The sequence below is a fragment of the Eulemur rufifrons genome, chromosome 7, assembly GCF_041146395.1.
Source record: "Eulemur rufifrons isolate Redbay chromosome 7, OSU_ERuf_1, whole genome shotgun sequence".
Lineage (NCBI taxonomy): Eukaryota > Metazoa > Chordata > Mammalia > Primates > Lemuridae > Eulemur > Eulemur rufifrons.
In genome coordinates this window covers 131574586-131599658 of record NC_090989.1, presented here as the reverse complement: position 1 = coordinate 131599658, position 25073 = coordinate 131574586, and the positions used below count along the sequence as shown (strand labels likewise).

The 25073-nt window shown below is 39.1% G+C and overlaps 1 long non-coding RNA gene across 1 annotated transcript; it reads left to right on the top strand.

The window, feature by feature from the left end:
• Positions 1 to 787: 787 nt before the first annotated feature.
• Positions 788 to 15458, top strand: LOC138386718 (uncharacterized). The gene is made up of 3 exons (XR_011233893.1): positions 788 to 999; positions 3501 to 3557; positions 15364 to 15458. It is a non-coding gene; the product is annotated as an uncharacterized lncRNA (long non-coding RNA).
• Positions 15459 to 25073: the final 9615 nt, after the last annotated feature.

The window sequence follows — 25073 nt, the reverse complement described above, 5'->3', positions numbered from 1 at the left end:
ACATCATTTTTTTTCACATTGCAAAAGGAATATGTATTCATGATAGAAACTATAGAGAACATGAAGAAGCAAAAACAATTAAATAAAAATTACGGGTAAGTTTTTCTCATGAAAATTACCCACCCTGTTTACATTTTGATATTCTTTCAGTCTTTTTTGATGTGTAAATATATACATATATTTTTTTCTTTTGCAAAAATAGGACCATATTAATACATACCATTTTGTAAATTGCTTTTCCCCCCCAACATTATTTCATAAACATCTTTCTTTCAGGTGTATATTTTATTGGTATTCACATTATCTGAAGTTCTGCAGACTTTTTTTTATCACCATTATCTCAGATTATGAGAATATATTATGGTAACTTGAAGGTTATATTCCTCAGGTTCTTGGCTGCAAATAACAGAAGATGACTGGCTAAATTTCATGGAAAAGGAGTTTACTGAAAGTATTGGCAGGTCCCAGAATGGGGGAAAGTGGGGGGGGCTTGAGGAGGGTAGAAAATGGGCCAACCAGGCTCAGAAAACAGAAAACAAATGCCTACTACAATGAAACACTAGAATTTTCTGCCTAAATATCTGTACATTTAAAAATGAGGCCTGCCTGTGTGACTCTTCAGAATCTATTGCATTCACTTAGATTAGAGCTAAGAGAAAATAGGTATGGGCTAGAGGCCAAAATGGTAAAAGATTAACAACCCAGACACTGATATAAATCGGAAGGACTCATGCAGCTCAGAACCAGAGGGGTTATTATATAATGAGACCGGCATACTAAAGATCCCTGGGCTTGCTGTGCTGAGAGTCACATGTAGGACAGGCAGGTTTGCCTTTTTCACTTATTGCTGTTTATGGAGCACACGTTTGTTATTTATTTGAATGATGGGAAGTGACCACAGTGGGCTGCCCTGAGGCCTGTGATAGTCAGCTGGGAACAAAGGCTGGACGACCCAAATGTGCAACGCTGAGTATGTGTGGACGTGGAACAACTGCGGAGGTGAGCCCAGGACGTGCAGGAATCCTAAAGATTTAAGGGCTGTGCTATATCGTAGTGGCAAATCAAGCCCTTTCATCCCCCTCTCCCCCTGCTCCCTCCCCTAAATTGCTAAATCTGTGACCATGTGTTAATCTGGCTGATATAACAGCTTGAAACTAGGCCATTTGAAATATAGGATGACTTCTTGGGGATAAGCGAGAAAATATGCCATTTTGAAAAGCCGTCTTCTACTCAAATCATTGCATAATGGCATTCCGCAGCATTAAAAATGACATGGAGAAGAAATAGAGCTTCGAGAATAGAATTGCTCTTAGCTTTCTTTAGCGTTCTGAGGAGGTTTTACAGAGAAATGTACTCTCGGTTGATTCGGTAAAACTAGATCTCCAGCAACTGTTCTAACAGGAGAGGCTGGCCTCCACATGGCACTAGGTGGGCTCTTGGTGGTGACAAAAATCAAATCTTTGTCCTCTTCTACTCCCCCAACGCCAAAAAGAAAAGCCCTAGTGATGTTTGATTCTTAAAAGGTGACACTGCTGAGAAAATTAATGTCCCAGTATATGCAACTTTTTTTTTCATGTGTTTTCTTGGAAAATAAGGATGCAAAAGGTTGGCAAGGGGCGGAGGGGTCAAGGAATGGAAAGTAAATGGAGAAAGGAAAAGGAGGGAATACACATCTGTTAGAACCTACCAGTCCTAGTTACTTCACGCATATCTTCTCAATTAATTCTCTCAACCACTCTGTGAGTGAGTGAGTTAATATCTCCATCTTACAGAGGAGTTAGCTGAGACACGGAGAGGATAGGAGATTTGCCCACAGCCACAGATGCTAAATAGAAAAACCAGATTCAAACTGGTTTCTTCCACTTCAAACTTTTTTCATCACAACACTTGAGGGCAAGGAAAAGGAAAGAGGTGAAGGACATTGCATTGATGGGGAGAGGGGAGAAGGAAAACAAGGCTAGTTTATGATATTTGTTATGTTGACATCTGTATTTGTAGTTGATCACAATATAGTATGTAACACAGAAATATGCAAATGTGATTTAAATGTAAAGAACTGATTATTAACTCAATTTAAAGACTGTAGCTAACCACTATTTAATATGAAAGCTCCACCTTGTTCCTCACATATCCATGCGCTTTGCATTATCAGAAGCATTTTTGGGATAATTCATTCCATATATGGTAAGTTTTGTAAATGGCTCTCTCTCTTATCCATCCATCCATTTTTTTCTCATATGTATGTCTAATATATATATTAACATACACATACATAAATATATACTAAAAAAGGTTTTTCTTGGGGCATCTTTAGGTTTTTATATTATTTAAAATAATATGATATTTTCTGATTATAAAAATATTTGCTCATTGAATAAAAGTTTAAAACTGTGATGAAAATAAAAATCAACCAAATCTTATAAATCAGTGGAAATGGCTACTAGCATTTTGTTGTATTTCCCTCTCTTCTAAACTGCATATGTACAGAAAAAATTTTCTATTGAGATAATTATAGATATACAGGATGTTACAAAAATAGCACAGAGTTGTTCTGTGTATACTTCAGCCAGTTATACCCAATGGTTATATTTTATATTACTATAGTACAATATCAGAAGCCAGGAAACTGCCATTAGTACAATGGATGTATGTATGATAGTTCTATGTCATTTTTATCACTTGTGTATTTGTGTAACTACCACCACAATAAAAATTATATATTAAAAATTGGGATTATTCTGTATAATTTGGTTTATAACTTTTCCCTTTTAACAATATACTGTATTAAGAATGTGTTTCAATACAATTAGTATCTCTCATAAGATGGTAACATTTTTATGTTTGTCTAGTATTCCATTGTCTAGACATACATCTTTGTGTGTGCATCTCAGATAAGTTCTTTAAAATAAATAGAAAAAAAGTGGAATTTGGCAGTCATGGCTATGGACATTTTAAAGGTTATTTACCATATACTACTGAATTGCCCCTTGAAATGTATTGGTTTATACTCATGTGACCAAAATGAATGATGATGTCCATTAACCAATGACTTGGCCACATGGGTATTAGCATTAAAAAAAATCAATACATATTTGATAGGTGAAAAGTATTGTATTGTGCTTTAATTTGCATATATTTAATTTCTAGTAAGGCTGAATACTTTTTATGTTTATTGAACATTTATATGTCTTTCTTATAAATTCTTTCCTCCTATACTTTACCCAAATTTTTCTGTGGGGGGTATTTTTCCTTTATTTATTTATAAATGTCTTTTATGTGTGAAGGATATTATCCTATTGTCCCATATGTAGTTACTTTTTTTGTATGTTTGTTCCAGTTTGTTGTTAGGTTTTAAGTTTCGTTTATAATGATTTTTCTTAGCAGAAGTTAAGAATTTTTGTGTTATCAAACCTATCAATCTTTTTAAAGTAGTTTCTGCCTTTGGAGAGCCCTTTTCTACATTGAAATAATTAGGTTATATTTTCTTTTTGTTTTTTTAGGATTTCTTTTTTACATTAAACTCTTTAAACCATCTGCTGTCTATTTTAGTGTATAAGGTAAGCATCTAATTTGATTTTATTCTTGTTAACTATCCCAGCAACAGCTATTAAAAATAAAGCCATTTTCATTAATCTGAAATGTCTTATTTATCATATATTAAAGTCATATGTATACACAAAGGATAGAAAGTGGATTTGAACTCATTCATCCATTTATTCATTCATTCACTTCTTCATTCTTCCATTCACTCATTCCACAAACATTTATTTAGCACCCACTGTGTACTTTAGATACAGTGGTTAAAATAATGTACAAGATGGACAAGGTGTCTGTCCTCATAGGGCTTTCTTTCAGGGGTGGGTTGGGGAATGGAAAAAGCTTATAGCAAATAAAGAAAAAAGGATGGGAATTTTAGGTCAGAGTTCTATGAGAAAGAGAAACTATGACTGCTTCTCATGACCTCATATCCTACTCCAAGTCACCATGATCTCTTGCTTGGATTATTGCAGTGTTTTTTTAACCAGACTCCTTGATTCAATGCTTTCTCTTTTATGGTCTATTCTCCATTGCCAGAGCAATCCTTCTGAAGCAAATCAGAACATATCACTCCTCCCCTCTAAAGCCTCCATGTCTCCCTCTTCAGTATCTATCATTGGGTAGCAAATTACTGCAAGTTAGTGGTTTAAAACAACACACATTTGTTATCTCATGGTTTCAGTGGGTCAGGAGTTGGGGATAACTGGGTGTCCTCTTAGAGTCTATCTGCCACCCCCCACCCCATGTCACTGAGATAAGGAGGCAAAGCCCTTAAATGGCCCTGGAAGCCTCAGTAATCCACCCGCTGTCCTTCATACCTGTCTGACCCCAGCTGCCTTTCCCCATCCTCTCCCTCCTCCCTGTCCCTTCACTGCAGCCCAGTGGCCGCTCAGAGGTCCTCAAACAGGCTGGGCACACTCTGGCCTGGGTACTGTTCTCACTGCATGGAGCTCTCTTCCTACCCACCGCTCTGAATGACTCCTTTGCCTCCTTCAACTCTTCGCTTGTAAGTCAATTCTCAGTGTCCCTGACCCCCCCACATATAATGATGCAAACCCCTCCTCCCCACGCCCGCTCCTGCCCTCCCCACCTCTGTTACTCTGCTGTCTATTTTCTTTCTTCCACAGCGTGACTGCTTCTGACATGTTACATTTGCTGTATTTATTACTTATCATCTGTCTCACCCCACTAGAAAGTAACCTCCATTAAACTCCATGAGGACGAGAATCTTTGTTTTCTTCATGATATGTACTCAGCACCCAAAACAATGCCTGGTGCAAAGCGACGTTTGATAAATATGTAATGAATGAACCGGGTTGGAAACTACTTAATGAGGGGGTTGAGGTGAGGACATTTGAGCCAAGTTCTTAATGATAGGACGTCTCCTCTGAAAAGATATGGGGAAAGATCATTTTGGGCAGATAATTTAAAGAGAATTTATAAGAATTTATACAAAAGCTCTTCTGAGCACTTTTTAAACATTAATTCACTTAATCCTCTAACAACCATATGATGTAGGTACAGTTACTATTCCCATGATACAGACGAGGAAACTGAGGAACAGGGGAATTAAGTAACTGACCTGAGCATCATAGCTAGTATTTAAACGCAGGTGGAAGCCATGCAGAATGAAGCCAGAGTCTGCACACTTAACTACTATGCTGCCTTTTAAGGCGTAGCTAGTACAGAGGCCCTGAAGCTGGAACAAACTTGGGGTTTTGGAAGGATGGTGACAAGACCAGTGTGGCTGGTGTTTATTTAGGGATGAGAAACATGATCACAGGACCTGAGTCCTCGGAGGTAGGCAAAGGTGAGAATGGAGAGGCTCTTTCAACCTGGGGAAAAGAGGAGGTATAGATTATTCCCACTGCTGGAGGCTTTCAATAGTAGTGATGGGATCTGTTTTAGGTTTTAAAATTAATTTCTCTGGATCATGGATGGAGAAGGAACTTTATGAGGGTGAAGAAGGAGGAAAATTAAAAAATATCCTCAAGAACAATTATTTTCCAGGGATATATTTTTTATATAGTTATATTAGTTTATACATACCTCTTGGATTCCATGTTATATTAGCTAATGGAATGTCTTCATATTTTTTATTATACTATTTTTTGTATAGTTAGCTTTAATTTCTGAAAATGCAGATGACACAACATTGGAATTTTTGAGAAGACAAACAGAATCATGTGCACTGATGTCGCGCTACAACCAATCCGTAATAGCCTGGCTCATTTTCAAAATTCAATCTTATTTTTTTTAACAGCTTTATTGAGGCATAATTTACACACCATAAACTTCATCTAGTTTAAGTGAATAACTTTATGGCTTTTAGCATATTTACAGGATTGTGCAACCATTATCACATTCTAATTTTAGAACATTCCCATCACACCAATACGAAACTTCATGCCCATTAGCAGTCCCTTCCCATTCTCCTCTCAGCCTTGGCAACCATTAATCTGCTTTCTGTCTTTATAAATTTACCTTTTCTGAACATTTTGTGTAAATGGAATCATACGGTATGTGATTGTTCATGTCCAGGTTCTTTCACTTAGCATAATGTTTTTGAGGCTCATCCAAGTGTTAGTATGTATCAGCACCTCATTGCTTTTTGTTACTTTATAGTATTCCATTGTATGGATATGTTATTAAGTACATTTTGCTTATTGTTCAACAGTTGATGGACGTATGAGTTATTTCTACTTTTGGCTGTTATAAATAAGCTGCTTTAGACATTCCTGTATAAGTCTTTGTGTGGACATATGTTTTAATTTCTCTTGAGTGGATATTTCTTTTGGGAGGAATGTAATTGCTGTTTTTTTTTTTGATAAATCTATATTTACATTAATTTTCAATCTTAAAACCAGAACAACCTACACCATCAGTTTGATAAATTACCATCCCCAAATTATTTTGATTATTTTGTTATTAGATATAGATTTATAAAATTAGCTTTCATGATATACTTGAAATTTTAGCCTACTTAATAAGTAATGTCTTTGCATTTCATGTTTTAAAATATTGAGAAATAATTTCTGTGTGCTCATAGATTTTTTTTCTTGGTCCTCAATTTGTGATTTGATTAAAAGTGTCCTTAAAATGAAGATGTTCTCTAAAACATTTTTGTTTTAGCTTGCATAACATATGGAGTTATTTCTCTGTCTTTAAAATTTTCTATAGAACGGGAGGTTTGAAAATCACAGAGTGAATATCTTTCTTCTTTGTTATTTTAGCTGCTGACATTTTTAATTCAATTTAGTAGTGGCCTTATATTTTTAAAGTTAATGAAGTGGATTTCAGGTTCAGTTAGCAGTAATTTAAGATGACAATTCAATCATTAGTGAAACTAATTATTAGATGGAAAACTCACTGTAATACTCAAGCTCATAATGAAATAAAACCTTAAGTCCAAGTGCTATGCAAAAACTGTGAGCTGGTTGGTGTGCAGCTCTTTTAACAAAGCAGCACAACAGTAAGGTTGAGAGATGGCAGTCTTGTACATGATATTATTTTCGGTGGGCTGACATTAAATATTTAGATTCATTTCTAGTCATGATTTTATTTAGTTAAATCACATAGCATGTAAAGAACTTCGTTTCACAGTATCTCTAGCAGTGTTTCTAAATGTAAATATATTCATTATGTTTATCCCTATGACAGGCATAGTAATTACCATGTTTATGCAATAAAAATAAAATAGGAATGATGCTATTATGAATACTCTTATAGCTTTATTTTGGTAAGCAAGTGTATGCGTTTCTTTTGGGTATATACCTGGAGCAAACTTGCTAGATCGTAAAGAATGTGGTGTTTAACTTTGGGTTAAACCATTTTGAGAGCCAAACCATTTCCCAAAGTGTTGAACTCCCTGATAATCCTACCACCAGTGCTTGAGAGTGTCTGTCATTCTATCTTATTTGAATAGGTAGAACTGGCAACAATGCATGTCTATCAACAGTAAAATGGATGAATAAGTGGTGGCGTCTTAGTCAGTTTGGTCTATAGTCAGCTGCTATAACAAAAATATTAATACCTAGATTGACTGGCTTTAACAACAAACATTTGCTTCTCAGAGTTTTGGAGTTCATGAAGTCCAAGATCAAGGTACTAGTAGATTTGGTGTCTAGGGAAGTGCCATTTCCTGGTTCATAGATGTCTTCTCACTGCATCCTCACATGGCAGAAGGGGTGAGGGAGCTCTTTGGAATCTCTTTTGTAAGGGAGCTAATCCCATTCATCAGCATTCTGTGTTCATGACTTATTCACCTCTCAAAGGCTCCTCCTCCTAATACCATCGCATTTTTCCATGATAGAAATTGGGTTGGGATTTTTAACATATGAATTTTAGGAGGTACAAACAATCAGTCTATAGCATGTGGTATATGTATAAAATGGAATACCATACAGCAATGAATATGAACTATTCTGGTAGCAACATGAGTGAATCTCAAAGACATAATGTTAAAGAATAAAGGAAAACAGAAAGTAAAATATACATATGATCCCTATTTTTATAAAGTTAAAAAAAGACAAAATGAATCTGTAGTGTTAGAAGTCAGATAGTGGTTAATTTTGGGGAATAAAGGGGACTAGTCATTGGAATGGGGGCACGAGGGGAGTTTCTGAGTGCTGGTAATGTTCTTTTCCTTCACCTGGATTTCTTCACTTTGTGGTATTTCTTTGAGCTGTGTACTTAATGGTCTATACACCTTCTGAATGCATGCTAAACTTCAATAAGAAGTAAAAGACAAACAGGCATCAACTTAAAAAACACTAATTTTATCTTCTTTTGATTTTAATTGTAACATTGATTTGGACTTAACTGGAATCATGAAAGTAAAATTTATTTAAATCTCTTTCATACTAATAAATTGTTTAATATATACTTGGAATTTTCTACCCTAACAGAGTATTTTTTGCCCTTTATTTTTGTGCTTTTTTTCTATGACTGTCTTTGTATTTTTGTTCCTTTTTCAAAACCTTAACATTCTGCTGTTTTATAACACATTTTAATTTCTGGCAATGTTACTCCTGTGATTCATTTGTTTCAAAACAATTTTAACTGTTTCTTAATATAATTATTTAGTAAATTTCCAAGAAACTAGCTAGGATTTTGATTTTGATTACTTTAATCTCACAGGTTAATCTGGGAGGCACTGATATCTTTATAGATTATGTTTTTTTCATCCAGGTCTATGATGTCTTTCCATTTATTTAAGTTTTTTCTCATGTCATGGAGTACTTATAAATTTTTCTTTTAAAAACTCAGTTATAACCACATAATTAATATATGAATACATTCTTGTTAAAAAATTAAAACATTACAAATAAGTCTATAATTCCAAATTCAGATACACCTTTTTCCATAGGGCTATCCATAGTTATGAATTTGGAGTGTACCTCTTCAAACTTTTCTATGTATCTACATATGTGTAAATATACCCAGAGAAGACATGGTATCTTGATTTTTTTTATGACTTTGTTTACATAAATACTGTCATACAATCCATATTTTTTGGTCTGTGTGTGTGCTTGTGTGTTTTGCTTCTTCCCTCCCCACTGCCAACAATATGACTAGAGATCTTTCCATGCTAGGACATTAGAATTCCCTCATTCTTTTAAATTGCTAATTAGTATGCACCAGAATGCATGTATTATGGGTAGTTTATCTATTCCACTGATGGACATATAGATTGTTTCAATTTTTTGTGATTATAAACAATGCTAAACCACATCCACAAATCCACAATTTATTAACGTACAGGAAATAGGAAGTGCCAAAAGGTCCAGACATGCCCTCCCACAGTCACTTTCTGTCCGTGTATACCCCACACCGAAAGCCAAATTATCATTTGAATGTCAGCTAATCTAGGTTTTTAGAAAATATACTACAGGACAGTCCATTTTTCACACAAGATTTTTCTCTAAGTAGATTTTGAGATGTGGAATTGGTCAAGGGGTATGTACCTATTAAATCTTAATAAATACTGCTTAATCTTCTCTACAAATATTTTCCCAATCGGCATGTCCATTAAGAACGTATAAAAGTATCCATCAATACTTCATATATTAAAAATGATGGGATAGTAAAAATGAATGATTACTGCTCTCATGGACATTACAATTGAATGTGATCAAGTATATGAATTGTTGTAATATAAGGCAATAAAGATAATGCCTTAAAAGTAGCTGAACTTGTAGAAATAATAGCTTGTAGTGCATGGCAATGGGAAGAGGTATTGCCCTACCTCCAGGATGCCTTGGTGAATTCTTCCTGGCCAAAATGGCAGGCTCATAAACACAATTTGTTGGCTCACTGAATGGAGTCATTTTTTGGAAACAGTTTCACAATAACCAAACTCACAGAACCTGAAGTAATGCACAGGAAATAAGAAGTGCTGGAGGGTCCAGACATGCTCTCCTGCTATTACTTTCTGTTCACGTATATCATTTGAAAGATAAATTATCATTTGAATGTCAGCTAATCTAGCTTTTGAGAAAATATACTACATGCCAGTCCATTTTTCACCTGTAACCTCTGCGAAGCCTTGCAATTGGGAAAACCAACTTATAATCCTGATCAATGAGCATGGAATGAGACAGAGAGGAAAGAGTGGGGTTAGTTGTAGGAGTTACCAACTCCACAATATGGGATTTACCTTCCCATGGTCACAAAGGAAGTCTCCTAGGCAAAGACACCTTCTCTCTTGGATACTTCTGAGATGGGTCCAGCCAATATTTGCACCTAGCATTCTCTCTTTTCTGGACTTTCAAAAATGGATACTTCTTCTTCTGATGGGTACATTATTTTCTGCTATATTCAAGTATTACTCTCTAGGAGCAATCTGTGTTATTTAATTCCAATAACAAAATCAATAATTACAGTCAGTTATGTTTATTTAGGGCTTATGGTGTGTCAGGCACAGTTCCAAGGGCTTTAAATACATTGACTCATTTCATCCTCTTTAAAGTGTCTTCCTCTATCTCTGTTTTTGTCCATCATAGTTAATTTGATAGTTTGTCCGAGGGAGCACTCATTAATTTTATTTATGTGTTACTAAAGTGACCCCACAATACAGGCACAATATATGGAAACATGATTAAAATACAGTAAGAATTCTAAGTAGGAAGAGATCCTTTCTGCTTAGGTCAATAAGGGAAACTTCTCATGAAGGAAGAGGAGTTTTAAAGTATGAATAGAATTTTTATTGGCAGAGGTAGAAGAAAATTCCAACTTTTTTTTTTTTTTTTTTAAAAATAACAATTTTCTTCCTTAAAAGGTTAAGTTTCATTTACCTGGAAAGTTTGCTTACATGAAATACCTCACTTCTTAATAATGTCTGATAAAGGAGATATATTTTATTAATATAAAGAATTTGCTAAGGGGTGGGGTGGGGTCAGAGAGAATATGGATGTTTTCCTAGAAAATTTTTATTGTCTGATTTAACTAAATGGACATAAAACAAAACTGTCATTGGCTTCATAAGCCTTTTTTCTCCTAATTATGTTTTTCACATACTTGTACAATTTATATCTTATTGAAAATGAGACTCAAGAGATGCTCTTAAAATCCAGGAGGGGAAATTAGAATGTATTGCCCTTGATTGCAGCATTTGTTATCTTCGAGGTAAAAAGCATTGGTGGTCACTTATAAATTGTGAGTCTGACCTACATTGCAGAGCTAGCAAATTTCTCTGGGAACCTGATCAATAACAGACTGTTAAAAAAGGACCTTGCTAACAGCCTTTCCTTAGAAAAAGCTAAGGTTGACAGTCAAGAAAACAATTTGTTCAATTTCATTTACTCTCCTAGAATTCCCATCAGGTAAAATTGCTCCCTATTTCGTAGTCACAAAAGCATTTTATTTAAAATAATCATGTTGATTTTCATTGTATTTTTAATATAAAAGTTATACATAGAAACTTCTGGGTAATTATGATAGCAGGCTAGTTGTGTCTGATAACCCCTTCTCCCAACGTGCACAGAAAAGATCCAAATTGGCAACGGAGAGGGAAACTAAAGGAAAGACAGCAAGTCAAATTTTGGATGAAATTTCTAGTAACTATCATTGGTGAAGATGGATTGAGAATCTTATTGTTGGACTACACACCACTTGCCCACTTTTTACGTCTCATTGTGTAAAGAGGCTCAAAGATAATAGAAAGATTTTTAAGTCAACTCCTATTTAAAGGTGCCATCCTCTTAACCAGGATTTCTCAATCCTGGCGCTATTGACATTTGGGATCTGATAATTTGTTGTCGTAGGGGGCTGATCTGTGTGTTGTGGGATATTTAGCAGCACCCTGGTCTCTGCCCACTAGATGCCAGTAGTACTCCCATCCTCACTCCCAGTTGTGACAACCAAAAATGTCCTTAGACATTGCCACATAGTCCTTGAGGAACAAAATGTCCCCTAGTTTATAACCACAGACCTAAATGACTGAAGTAACTAGAGTCTGGAGCTTCTTTTTTGGTTCCATGTCTCTTTTGTCACCATTGGATCCTCTCTTTTCACTTTTTATGACATGAAATCAAGAGGAACAGATTGTAGTGCCCTGAAACCTAGGGCACTTTATGCCTCCTAAAATTTAAGAAAGAGCATTAGGACTAAAATTCATGTATACTGCTAGAAGGTGAAGTAATGGTTACCTTTGAAGGAGCAGATATTATCAGAAAAGGGCCATAACAGAGACTTCTCCAGTGATAGAAATGTTCTACATCTTGATCTAGGTGGTGGTTACACACATATGTTAAAATTCATGGAGTGGAACTGTTCAGCTGGGTACACTTGACTTAATTAAAGTTTTATCTCAATTAACAGCAATAAAAAAAGAAAGGCTCATGAGAAAGAGAACCAAACACAAGGTATATTAGAAGGAAAAAGACAAAGGACCTAAAGATTAATAGGAAGAGCATATCTCTTAAAATTAAAAGATACAAATATGTAAGAATACATGTGCTTGCATCAAGGAGTTCAATTTGGGAAGGCTAAGGGATTCTCATGTAGCCCATACCAATGGCCCTCCATAATCCCTATGAAGCAAAGGGAAAATTAGTATTAAAAGCTGGGGCTGTTATTCAGCATATTGGCAGAATCTTGGAAATATTTCAGCACTTTATAAGGATAATGGATCTGCTTGAAAAATGTAATAGATGGTCCATCCAAGCTGTGCCAGCAGAAACATGCTCACTAGAGAGTTGGGGAGGAAAAGCTCCATCCCAGACACTTATCTGTCTCCTTGAATGCAAGGATTGTACTAACCCGTGTTCTGTGTAGCTCTTCTGCTGCATAGGCACTGCTTTTTAAGGCAGAGTTCTTTGCTTCCCATCCCCATAGTGACGCCAATTCTTCTTCTTCTAAATCTGGAGAGCAATATCAGAAAACACTATGGTTGGGGGAGGGTGCAAGGGGCCAGCAATGACTCATTGTTTTGGGGAATGAAGTCCACACAAGTAGAGCATTGTATCCAGAGTAATAACAGTGAGCAGGAACTAAGCACTGAGTCAGGCTTGATATGTGTATTGAGCAGTCAGAATTCCAGAGTGGGTCAGTGTAATAGTGGCAGATCTGGCATGTGAATCACCTATCATCTATGTAACAATGGTGTGTACACTACGTTTCATGACAATTCCTCTGGTCTCCACTACTAATCAGGTTTCCACCTCTAATGCTCCCCTGTGTAGCAATTTGGAGGCTGCCACTGCTGTCAAAGCATCAGTATGCCCAGCGTGGTCAGTGCATTGGCACGAGTTCACATGTCCTGGCGGGTCCATATTTTGAATGTGATCATTCTGTCCAGGGTGGCCAGTGTGTCTGAAATGGTTAGTGTGTTTAGTGTAATTAATCTCTTACACCTTGGGTATTTGTTCAATTTTTTCAGGCCAACGAGGTCTGCACTGTTTGCAGTTCTCTGTCATCTCCTCTAGGCCTAGATGAAATCTAGCATCTTTAGGAGGGAAAGTGGTCTAAGGACATACATGGCTGGGATCTGGGTATGTGTGTGGGGCTTTTGCATGTCACTGTAGGATATGGGTCCTCACTGCTCCAGAACTGTTTCCCTGGTTTGGCTGTTCAGCCTCTGAAATAGCTATTTCCTCCCTTAAACAAGGTGGAACCATCCTTGCGCCATCCTAGCTCTAGCCACACCCCACCAAGGCTATTCAACATTCCATGAGACTGGCTGGTTGTATCTTGCCCCAACTCCAGCCTGGGACCCAGCAGACCTGGGCAGCAGGATTTCTTTCCCCTTAGCCCTTTCCCAGTCTCTCACTCTCACCCAACACTGCCAGAAACTAAAGGACACCCAACAATGGACTCAACATACCTCTCTCACCTCCTGGCTTTCTGTAGTAAAAGTCATTATTCATTATTCACTCATTTTTTAGTTCATTCATTCAGCAGACTTTTATTTAGCATCTATTGTGTTCTAGGCATTATTTTACGGGTGAGAGTTATAGCAGCACATGAAGCAGACAACATCCTTATTCTCTTAGAACTCATTTCCCAGTGGAGAAAACAGACTAAGTGAATAAACAATCAAACAAGTATATATTGGATAGTGATGTAAATAAAATCAGAACATGACATATTGACTGGGGTGGGTGCAGGGAATACTGAGAGGGTACAGTTTTTGCCTATGTAAATGAGAGTGCCAAGGACCTAGGAAAGTCTTAAAATAGCCCCAAGGTTATTAAATGCAGTGGAGGATTGATGGCCTATTGGCATTCATTTCCCCCTTGTTCCTTCCTGAACAAACCACTTCCCAAGTGTCTGAGTGTCTCAGGGAAGCCTGAGTGACCCAGCTTCGCTGCTTGGCCCTGGTTACTATCACCCAGTCATTGTAAGACCATCCTCCTTGTCAGTGATTGGTCTAAGAATCTCGGCCTCACCCAATCAGCACGTAGTGTTTTCCTGCCAACAGGGATTGCTTGAGGAATGGGCACATGATGTACTTTGAGCCAATGACCTATGAGGGGAATTTTCTAGAAATGCCTGGGAAGTTTTCTGCTCTTAATAGGAAGAGATGGTCTGCCTCACTAGGTGTGAACGAGGAAGCAAGCAGACCTGCTTGTTCCTGGCAGCTGGCTTATGGCCAAGAGGCAAATGCTCCCAAGAGGAAATCTGGCTACAGCATAGCTGAGTGTAAAGGAGGAAATTGTCTGGCTGTTGAGGAAGTCAGTGAACCTCTAGACTGACTGATCTTGAAAGCCTGCTCGTGGGCGCTCGGCATTCCTGCGCAGGCCACAGCTTGTTTGTGCGCAGAGCGGGCCAGAGAGTCCCCGGGAGCGACCCTCAACCAGTGACAGACAGGAGACGACGCTTACTTGTGCTTTGCCTGAGACAACTCTGAGCATGTTACGTGACCGAGAAGCCCTCCCCACGTAGGGAACATTTACACTGAGCTGTGAATAACAACAAGAAGTCATCCGCGAGGAGAGTGTTCACAGCTGCGGCAAGTTGGCACAGACCCTAATGTGGTATTTGTTTTGGCATGTCCCAGAATCAGGAAAAAAGGAGGACAAGTACGGCTAGCCCCTGGTTAGCATAAGCTGCAGTTCTAGAACCAGGAAGTCCGGTAAAGTTCTTTTCCTCATCTTGCTTGCAGTTTGGCCTGGAGCAAGTTATTTAATCCTTTTGAGGCTTAGATTTCTCATCTCTAAATGAGCTTAGTAGTGGCACCCATATGACAGGTTTATAATGAAAATCAAATGAGCTCATGAAAGTGAAGTGTTTATCACAGTCCCTGGCCCACAGTAGTTATTCTCTCATCTAAATTAGGTTTGTTTGCCTAATGTTCAATTTGCTATGGATTTTATGTCTTTTCAGGGTCATTGTCGGAATGAGCAGAATAAAATCACACCCAGCTGAACCTTGGAACAATGAAGTACAAACCACCCCTGGTAAATCCTGAGGAACCACAGCTAAGTTTTTTTTTGTTTTTTTTTTAACAGAGAGGTTATCCAGATCTGTTCAGAGCTCTAGTTGCCCCCAGAGTTTCTCTCTTTGCCAGATAATCTGGAAGCACGCCTTAAAATCTGGCAAAATGTGACATAAGTGTGTCCTCCGAGTAAGAGCACATCTCCTTTCCTGTAGCAGCGTCTGCTGGAAACCATCAAAAGACAATCTGTCAGAATCCGTGAAGATTGTGGCCTGCAATAAACACTTTGGCCAATTTGTCCATCAAACAAGATTAAAAACATACTACAGACATATTATTGAGAAAAGCTGGACGTGCTAATACAGTTCCACTGGAACACACATAATTAATTACCTGATGGACCTTGACACTTATATTGTGGGCTGCTTTGAAAGCTTATCTCCGGACCATGGACTCTAATGGATATTACTACTGCAGGGAAAATCCTGAAGTAGCTCTTATATTGAGGGCCATTGCAAGCACTACTGCCTTTTAGCCCATCTCAGCCTGTCAGGAAGCACTGCAAAATTGCATATGTTAATTGCACAGACAAATTTGTGCAGTAATTCCAGAACTTACCTTCAAGAGGGAAAGATTCCACCCAGGATAGTTTTGGCAGTGTGTTATTGTAAATCCACAGAGAAAGTCACTGGATTGAATAATGTGTATTTGCTGACAACAACAAAGACCAAGAAAGTGTGTGTCACCTCCCCTTTTGGTAGTGCTAGCTCCTTTAGAACTTTCTGTCAGAGCAGTCTAATGAAATATTAATAATAGAAAGTGCTTGTTTTATTTATCTAGGGCAAGTAATATTTTTCTTACCTCTAGTAAGCTCTTAATCAAACTGTTCTACATTTAGTCAAAAGCTACTTAGTGACCATTTCTGTCTGCTGTCATATACTAATTTTCTATAATTATGTACTATTAAAAATGAAATGAAGAGATAGAGAAGGAGTCAGTTCCTAGCTTTGACACTTATTCATTCTTTGACATTAATAATGATAGTAATAATGATAGCTAATATTTATGACAGCTTACCAGGTCCCAAGCATTATGCTTAGCACTTAACAGATACCCATTTCATTTAATATCTGCAAAAAGGCTTTGAGAGGGAGATGTGTTATCATTATATCCTTTTTATAGTTCAGAAATAAAGATTTAAAAAGGTTAAGACACTTGTCGAAGGCCATACTCTTAGCAGATGACTCAGTTGCATTTCAAACTTGGGCTGCCTGACCTTGTATGCATTGCACATTTTGCCTCTTCTTGGGCTGATTTCCTCCTCTATATTTGTCTTCCTCTCCTAGGTAACTGGGGAGTCCAGGGCTCTGCCCAGACTGTTTCCAGGCTTGGTGTGGGAGAGAGCGGGGCTGGCTCACAGCTGAGGACCTGGAGCACAGTGTGAGTAGGGCCAGGGCTGCGGGCCGTGGGAGGGCTGGGCAGGAAGCAGGGGAGGTCTGATGTGCCCAGTCCCAGTCCAGTGATCCAAAGTGAAGGGTCAGCTGCAGAGGACCTGCAAGACTGAGCAAGAGAGTTTGGGAGACAGACTGGAAAATCTGCCAGAGTCTGGGGGGCCTCTAGCAATGGGAACTTATCAGAGGATGTTCAGGGCAAAGGATGTTGGTGGAGGTGGAGCCGCAAAGGTGACAAGTGCATTCCTGCCATTGATGAAACAGAGGTGATAACAATATCACTCTTACATGGATCTGTCCAAGAGCAAGCAAAATAGCCTATGTGCAAAACACTTTGCAAACTCTAAGGGGGAGTTTTATTACAAAGCGTTTTCTGTGTTTGTGCACACACAGTAAAGTGAATCTGTGCATCTGTGTTCCTCCCATGGCAGCCTGACCTAGGACACCTCAGCTGGGTTTAGGACTAGAAGGAAAGTAGAAGATCGTTTTGCCAAACAAACAGATTAGATAACTTTCTAGCTTTGTCACATGTTCTGAGGGGAGAATATTCAAGTGTATAAAGGGAATGAACACTATTGCAATATGATGCTCTAATGTTACAGCTTCTAGGTGATAATATGTGGTATGTTGACAGACAGACTGAGTACAGGATGTAAAATCCATGTGGTGGATTTTGTTGTATAGCTGCTGATGGGCATTGGTTAGTGGCAAAGGGATTCTCCAGTGTTTGTGAGTGCTGTCCCCTATCCTAGGAGGAAAGACAGCACCACAGGGGAGCTGCATTTGGATGCAAAGTCGGCAGAGGAGACCTTGGGACACCTCATTAACAGCCCCAATCTGTCAGTACAGGCTGGAGATGGGGTGGGTCGTGGGGTCACATAGATCATACTATTGGGTTTCTGTTCCACTCCTGCAGCCCAGAGAGCTGAAATTAGCACCCTGAGGAGGCAGCTGGTGTCACAAGGCAGCTACAGGGAATGCATCCAACAGGGTGGTAAGGCTTGTGCCTGCTTTGGCTGGCAGCAGAACCAAGAAGGGGTGGGCAGAGGCGCAGCTGTTACCTGGCAAGGAGGCCTGGCAAGCAGCGAACCAGAAGTAGAAAGCTGGAGGCTTTGTAGCCTCACCAACACCAGGAAGAAGCTGTGCAAAGACATTTCTCTGCTGGAAATGCCCTTGGCTCCTGCTGCATGCCATTTACTTCAGGCTGGATAGGAAACAGACATTTACATCAACCCGTCTCTGGATCATAATCTGAGGGGAGGATTCCAAGGACAGTCAGGAGAAATAAGTAAACCTAGTCTTTCAGTTTGTGAAGGAAACACTAAGCTAGAGTAAGCCTTACCTCATTGTAGGATGAGTAGGAAAAACCCAGGGGAGCTAATGAAAAGATTCTGAAACAGAAAAATGGAGAACACACTATTCAGAATGTAGAGAAAAAGGACAGAGTGAAAATAATAACAGATAGCTGAGGAGCAGCGTGTAGTGATTAAGCAGAGATAATTGAGGTTTCTAAATAGGAGACCAGAACAAAGAGGATGACAATGACGTTCATATATGTAGTAGAAGAAAACTTGCCTAAGCTATGGGACATCTGAGTCTGTGTGTAGAAAGAGCTCATCTATCTATGTTAATGAAAAAAAGTTCAGGCATATCCTGATGATATTTTTAAATTTCAAATACTTCCAAAGCATTCATTCAGGGAGCAAATCAAGTGGCCTGCAAAGGGGGTGTGTGTGCGTGGGATCGTATTTCCCTCTGGTAGCCTCTCAACAATATTACAATTTAGAAGAGCATAGATTAGAGGAATAGATGAGGAAAAGATTTGGCATAGGAGTGGTACAAGAATTTTATTCCAGTAAAGTTATATCTATATATGAAAAACATTTCATTTCTGAAAGGGTAAGTAAAATACCCTTAAAACTCCCTGGGGAAAAAAGAAAAGGCTGAAAAGTGAGTTCTAGCTGACCTAGAGATAGAGAACTCAATGATGGGAAAATCAGTTTACGAAAGGGCTTGCACTAAGCACAAGTTGTACATAAATTAAATTTAAAGAATTATAAATAGGGTTTTAAACCAAAGGAAAATGTCAGGAACAAATTTTGAAGGAAACATACCTAATAATAAAATTGGCAGGGTTGGTTATGTATGGTTGTCCGAAGTACTTAACACATAGTACATGGTTATAAATATTTGCTGAATGAGGATAGGACACTTACCATATATGTAATAATAAGCTGAAGAAATGGGGATGGCCAGTACTTAGAAGAACCTAAGTCATTTCCGCCTTCCAAGAGTAAAGCAGAAAATTTAAGAGAGTAAAGTGGGACTTCTTGTGCCTTTTCTGCTTAAGAAACAGATGGTTTGTTATTGCAAAGCAGAAGTCAAGTTCATTATATGCATGTAGTAATAATTATTATAAGTACAATGGGGCTTGGTAGATTCTCTGAGCAAGTAACTTTTAGGTCATGTATTTAGGAAGTGATGGGTATGCTGAGGGAAAACAGGTACCTTTTACCACATAACAGTACCCCATGTCAACAGGCCTAAAGGGACAATGGGTCTCTCCTGGTTTCTGTCAGCTATGAAATCTAACTCCAAAATGCCACATTCTTCCCTTACCTCCATATTAGTATGATTGACTCTTTCTTAATTTTTCACTTTATTCTTTTGGACTTACGTGACTCATTGAATTAAGTTAGCCAGGTTTTTTATTTATAGAGAATTGATTGCAGTGATTCATAACTACAATTCTTTTAAGACAACTACTTAACAATGAGCCACAGTGTTGGCATTTATAGGTGTCAGTATCTGAAGCTCGCTGTTGAGCAGAGCTGTTTCCCCAAATAGAAACAGAGTCTGCTTTAAGACTGTGGGGAACGTAGTTGAAGAATAGATAATGATTTTGTGTTATAAACAACACCAACGTTGCTTGATTCTAGCTATGTTAGAGTGAGTGGAAAACTAGCAAGGATGGTTTGAACAGTTTGTCCCAGAAACTCTGAAATGAATGAGATCTGTTCTGGATTAGGGATTGAGACCAAGACAGATCCAGGACATTCTAAATAGATAGGCTTATTCTGGATTTGAGTCATTACAGAATCAATTTATCACAAATCCTCGTGTTGGTAGTATTTTTACCCTTGGCCTGATCATAACACACATTTTGGATCATCTTTTAGATAATGAGATGTTCTCTAATTTGGGTGTGAAGTCCAGAGAAAGTATGTATCTTTGTTTTGGGAAATAAGTTTCAGAAAGTATCAAGAATGGATGATTTACCTCTCTCTTGAATTTGACCTTGGCTCAGAAAAAATATGACAGTGGGTTGGGGATTTCCTGGGAATTTCTTTGCCCTGCTCTAAATGTGTCAGAGACACGCAGGCCTGTTCTTTGTCCTCCATTGTCTGTTGTATCCACAGAACATTTAATTCTGTTTAAAGGATGCTAAAGCTGGATTATTTTTCCTGCATATTATCTATTTTGTGAATTTTCAGGGATGAATTTTCGACCACTTTTTCCAATTATAAACATGTGCTAGAAAATGCAAACTCATTTCAATACTAGTAGAAATTAGTATAATACAACTATGGGTTGGCTGCAACATATTATATAATGTGTTTTGGAGCCAAATGAAAATATTTTTATGTTATTCATTTCTTTATTGTCAGTGCCTTTATTAAGTGTATAATTTTGATTTTATACTACTAGTGCTTAATAGGTAAAATAACCATAAACACATGAAGCAGAATTATCCTTTAAAAAGATTTCAAATGACAAGTTTATGTCTGTTTAATTTTAATTCTGATTTATTATATTTTTAATGTTACTAGGACCTAAGAGTTTGCAGAATATTCTCACTAACATATATGTATATATACAAAATATACCTATATCTTTGAAATATCACCTGGTTTGATTCTGTTACATTAGCACCCAAAGAGACTTAATTTATCATGTATTCCTGGTGCTATTGCAGGTGAATAGTTCATGCAGTGGCAGGGCTGCTAAAAGGAAGAACAATCTAGTCAATCTGCTAGCTCGTTCGTGGTGCTTCTGATGTACGCTAGAGTGGTTGGTGGTGGGGCGAGGGTGTAAGGAAAAAGGAGGCTTAGATCATAAAGGCAGGAGAGAGAAGAGTCAATACAGGAAGGCGAGGTGACAGTGGGGAGGAGTGGGCAAGGGAGGAATTTTCAGTTGGGGAGGCTGAGACAGAGGTGAGAGATACTGACGGTTTGAGGGTTGGAGAATGGATTTTAAGAAGTGTTGTGGGTCTGTGCTGGATACCCTTTGGCATTCGTTCAGAGTTCCCATTAGGGTTGGAATTTCTGTCTTTACTTTAGGCTGCTGGTTAGTGTTTCCTCAAATGGAGCCTGCATGGAGTCTGGATGTGGGCGTGAGTTGCTGATGGTATGATGTTGGGCACAACACACATGCTTTCTGCTCTCATGGAACTTACACACCACGAGGGGAGCCGGCAGGAATCAAATAACCACCAGAATATCATTCATCCATTCAAAAACTATTTGTGAAGCATCTACAATGTGCTAGGCAATATTTTAAGTTCTTGGGATTCTGATCCATTAGTAAAAAAAAAAACAAATAACATTATTCCTGCCTGTGGTGGCTTTATACTGTGCCAACCAATTGAAGCTAGGACTACATTTCCCAGAATTTCCTCCTGTAGAAGGTTGAGGGTTAGGGATGGCCACAGGAGAAATCTGTATAAGCTCTGGAAGGAAGGGGCAAAGCAGCAGCCAGGGCACCAGGTGATCTGCTGGGCCGCGTGCGGGGGGTGACCTGCCGGTCCTGCTGGATCTGCTCCTGCTGCTTCTCTGAGGCCTGGGCCTGATGAGGGGCAGCTCCATGGAAAAGGGACCAGCTTCTCCTGGAGGTTCCCTATAGCCATGAAGCTGGAGTCGATGACAGACAGATTAGGTTCCAGTTTGTCCGCAGTTGTCCTTGTGTACTCTGCTTTGTCCCTGCTGGAATGGTTGACTTACAGTGACTTCAGGCAACAGCCCATACAGCCTGCCCCATCTGCTCCTCAAACCACATGGTAACCAGTCCTTATGATAAATCCTTTACTCTCTCTCTCTCACAGCGGTCTGCTGCTCTGATTGAGCCCTGACAGATATGCTGCCCTTGCAGAGTTTACATTCTAGACAGACAGTAGACAGTTTAATAAATATGATAAGTAAATTGTAAATATGCTTAAAAGTGAAAGGTTCTATAGAAAAAAAGGAAAATTACAGAAGGAAGAGTAAGGGGACTTAGATGCCATGCAGGGTGGGGTGGGAGGCAGGGTACTGCGTTAACTAGGGTGGCCATGATGGGCCTTACCGAGAAGGAAAGATCTGGACACAGACCTGAAGGAGGGGAGGGGGTGGCCCAGGGAAAATCTGCACGGGCAGAGGGAGCAGAGAACACACTGGAGTGTGCCAGGAGCTCCAGGGAGCCCTGTGTGACTGGAAAGGAGACAGCAAGGGGGAGGGCAGGAGTGAGGCTGGAACTGTGGCAGGGTCTCATCTGCACCGCAGGGGTCAGCGAACTGTGGCCTATGGGCCACATCCAGCCCCTCGGCCTGTTTTTGTACAGAAAATCTTATTGGAACATGGCCACGGTTCTTCATTTACATATCGTCTACGGCTGTTCTCCAGCTGTTACGGCAGAGTTGATAGTCATGACGGAGACCTTATGGCCTACATGACCTGATATATTCACTGAAAAATTTACCAACCCCTGCCGCAGAGCCTTGGAGGTTTTGGCCTTTAGAATGAGATGGGAGCCACCTTAGGGTTTTGAGCAGAGGAGAAACAGGATCGGCTTAATTTTATCTGGGAATTACTCCTGTTGCTGTGTTGAGAACAGTGTGCAGATTTTATCTGGGAATTACTCCTGTTGCTGTGTTGAGAACAGCGTGCAGAGAGGTGGGATAGAAGCAGAGAGATCCATTAGGAAGCTCTTGCAATAATCCAAGCAAGAGATGATAGGGGCTTGCAGTATGGGTGGTGAGAGGTGGTCAGATTCTTATTATCTTTTGAAGGTTGTGCCAACCTGACAGATTGGTTTTGGGGCCTGAGAAACATAGAGGAGTCAATACACGTATAATTACAACCCATCTTAAGCGCTGGTATAAAAGAATTCCTTAGAGGTATCTCAGAGACCAACGGAGATGGACGAGGTGCCAATCTTCCTCCTCACTGGAGTAGGTCTGTTTTATGTATTGGGCTCTTTACAAATACGGTTGTTCTCAACTTTGACTGCACATCAGAATCATCTGGGGAGCTTCCAAAGGTACTGATGCCTGGGTCCCACCCCTCCAAATTCTTCTCCAGTTGCTTTGGGTTTTGGCCTGAGTGTTAGGATGCATAAAAGCTCCCCAGGTGATGTTTTCATCAGCCAAGGTCGAGAACCACTGCTCTAATATTCTTTTTCTTTCTTTTTAAAAATGTAAGCAACGTCTTAGTCCTGCTTTTTCAGTACTTTATTAGCAAAGTCCTAGAGTGTTATCATTTTCATTTGCTTGCATTCATTCTTCTCCTTTTTTTATTTCTTTTTTGAGACAAGGTCTTGGCTGTGTTGCCCAGGCTGGTCTCGAAGTTCTGGGCTCAAGTGATCCTCCTGCCTCAGCCTCCTTGGTAGCTGGGATTACAGCCACCGTGCCTGGCTAGTATTTTCTTTGAATAAACTTTCCATGCTTTTTGTATGATGGAAAAGGGCTTATTTCAGATCTAGAAATGTGTGGTAGAATTTGTCTTCTTAATTTTTTATCTTCCCAGCACCTTCATAATACCGCCTTAATTTCCTTTGAAGGAATTTCTTCTAACCTTTTTGTTCTTAGCCTTAGTGGTAGAAGCGTCTGTCCTCTTACCACTTAAGGTGATCTTCCTGGATCTTTTTTCTCCCTTCCCCTGGTATCAGCAGATGGCATCTATTAGATGTGAGCCCAAGCAGTTGGACACACAAATGTGAATGTCGGAGGTGGTTGCAAGTGACGTCACAGCAATGTACTGTTATAGTTCTGCCTGGGATTGTCCCACCATGAAATGATTGCCGAGTTGTTTCCTACTTCTCAGCCTTCAGAGCCTCCTTGGTCCTTTCAATCCATTCCTGAGCCTGGTGCTCTGGCTTCCTGTCGTTTCTGTCAGTCTTACTCCCTCTACCCTTATCATGTTGACAAATTAGGTGCCCTGTTGCTGAAGTTAGCTATAGCGTGTAATCAAGAAACCTATTGATACAGAATGCCTGGGTGGCATTCTTTGCTCTATTTGCATCCTGACAATATTCCAGTCTATTCATTTGGCAACTGTGCACTGTGATTTCTTTGTTGGAAAAGAGCAAACAAGAATAACAATCTATTGAGCTGTGCTTATTCAATAGGGAACAGACAAGATATGAGTTGGTGCCAGAACTTCTGAAGGTTATAGCAATCATTTATAACACTAGCACAGCTATCAATAATAACAACAATTTATTAATCATCTACTTCTTGAAAGTCAAAAATTTGATTTACTATTTCTACAGATGCCAAGTATTTGGTTAGAAAATGTTATACATGTAAAATCCAGACTAAAACTGGCAGGCTAACATGGTCTCAATCCTGGGGCATGTTTTAGGTCTCCAAAGGAAAAGGTGTTTGTGTCCTCCAAGAAGCAGACACCAAGACAGAATTAGAAGTGTAAGAGATTTATTGTAATAAATACCTGTGAAAAATAAAGAGAAAGATCACAGAAGCAGTTAGACAGAACCTTCAGACCATCCCGCAGGTTTGAACACTGTGAAAGGGGCAGTAAGGAGGACCTGTAGAAGAACCTCATATTGCAGTGCATCTCTGAGAAAGTCTAGACCAGGCTGATAGGAAGATTTGGTGCAAAAATTTCCAATCAGAAGAGCCTCGTGTTGGACAGGAATCTCCCAACTCTAGTAGCCCTGCCGAGCTCAGTCATTGGCTGGGAGCAGACTGGGAAAAGGGTGGCCTCAATGTGAGTCCTGGGATGGATCCCAAAGATGCAGCATCTGAAGGCAGTAAGCCAACTACATTCCTTGTAGCAAGTTCCCTCTAAAACTGTTCGCATGGGGTACCCCCATAGAGGCCACAGAAAACCTTAGGAGGTGAGGGAGGAGGAATTTCCTTTTCAAAAATCAAGGTCACCCTCCCCTACCTGCCCTGACTATTATTCAAGACCACATGGGGCATGAAAACTAAA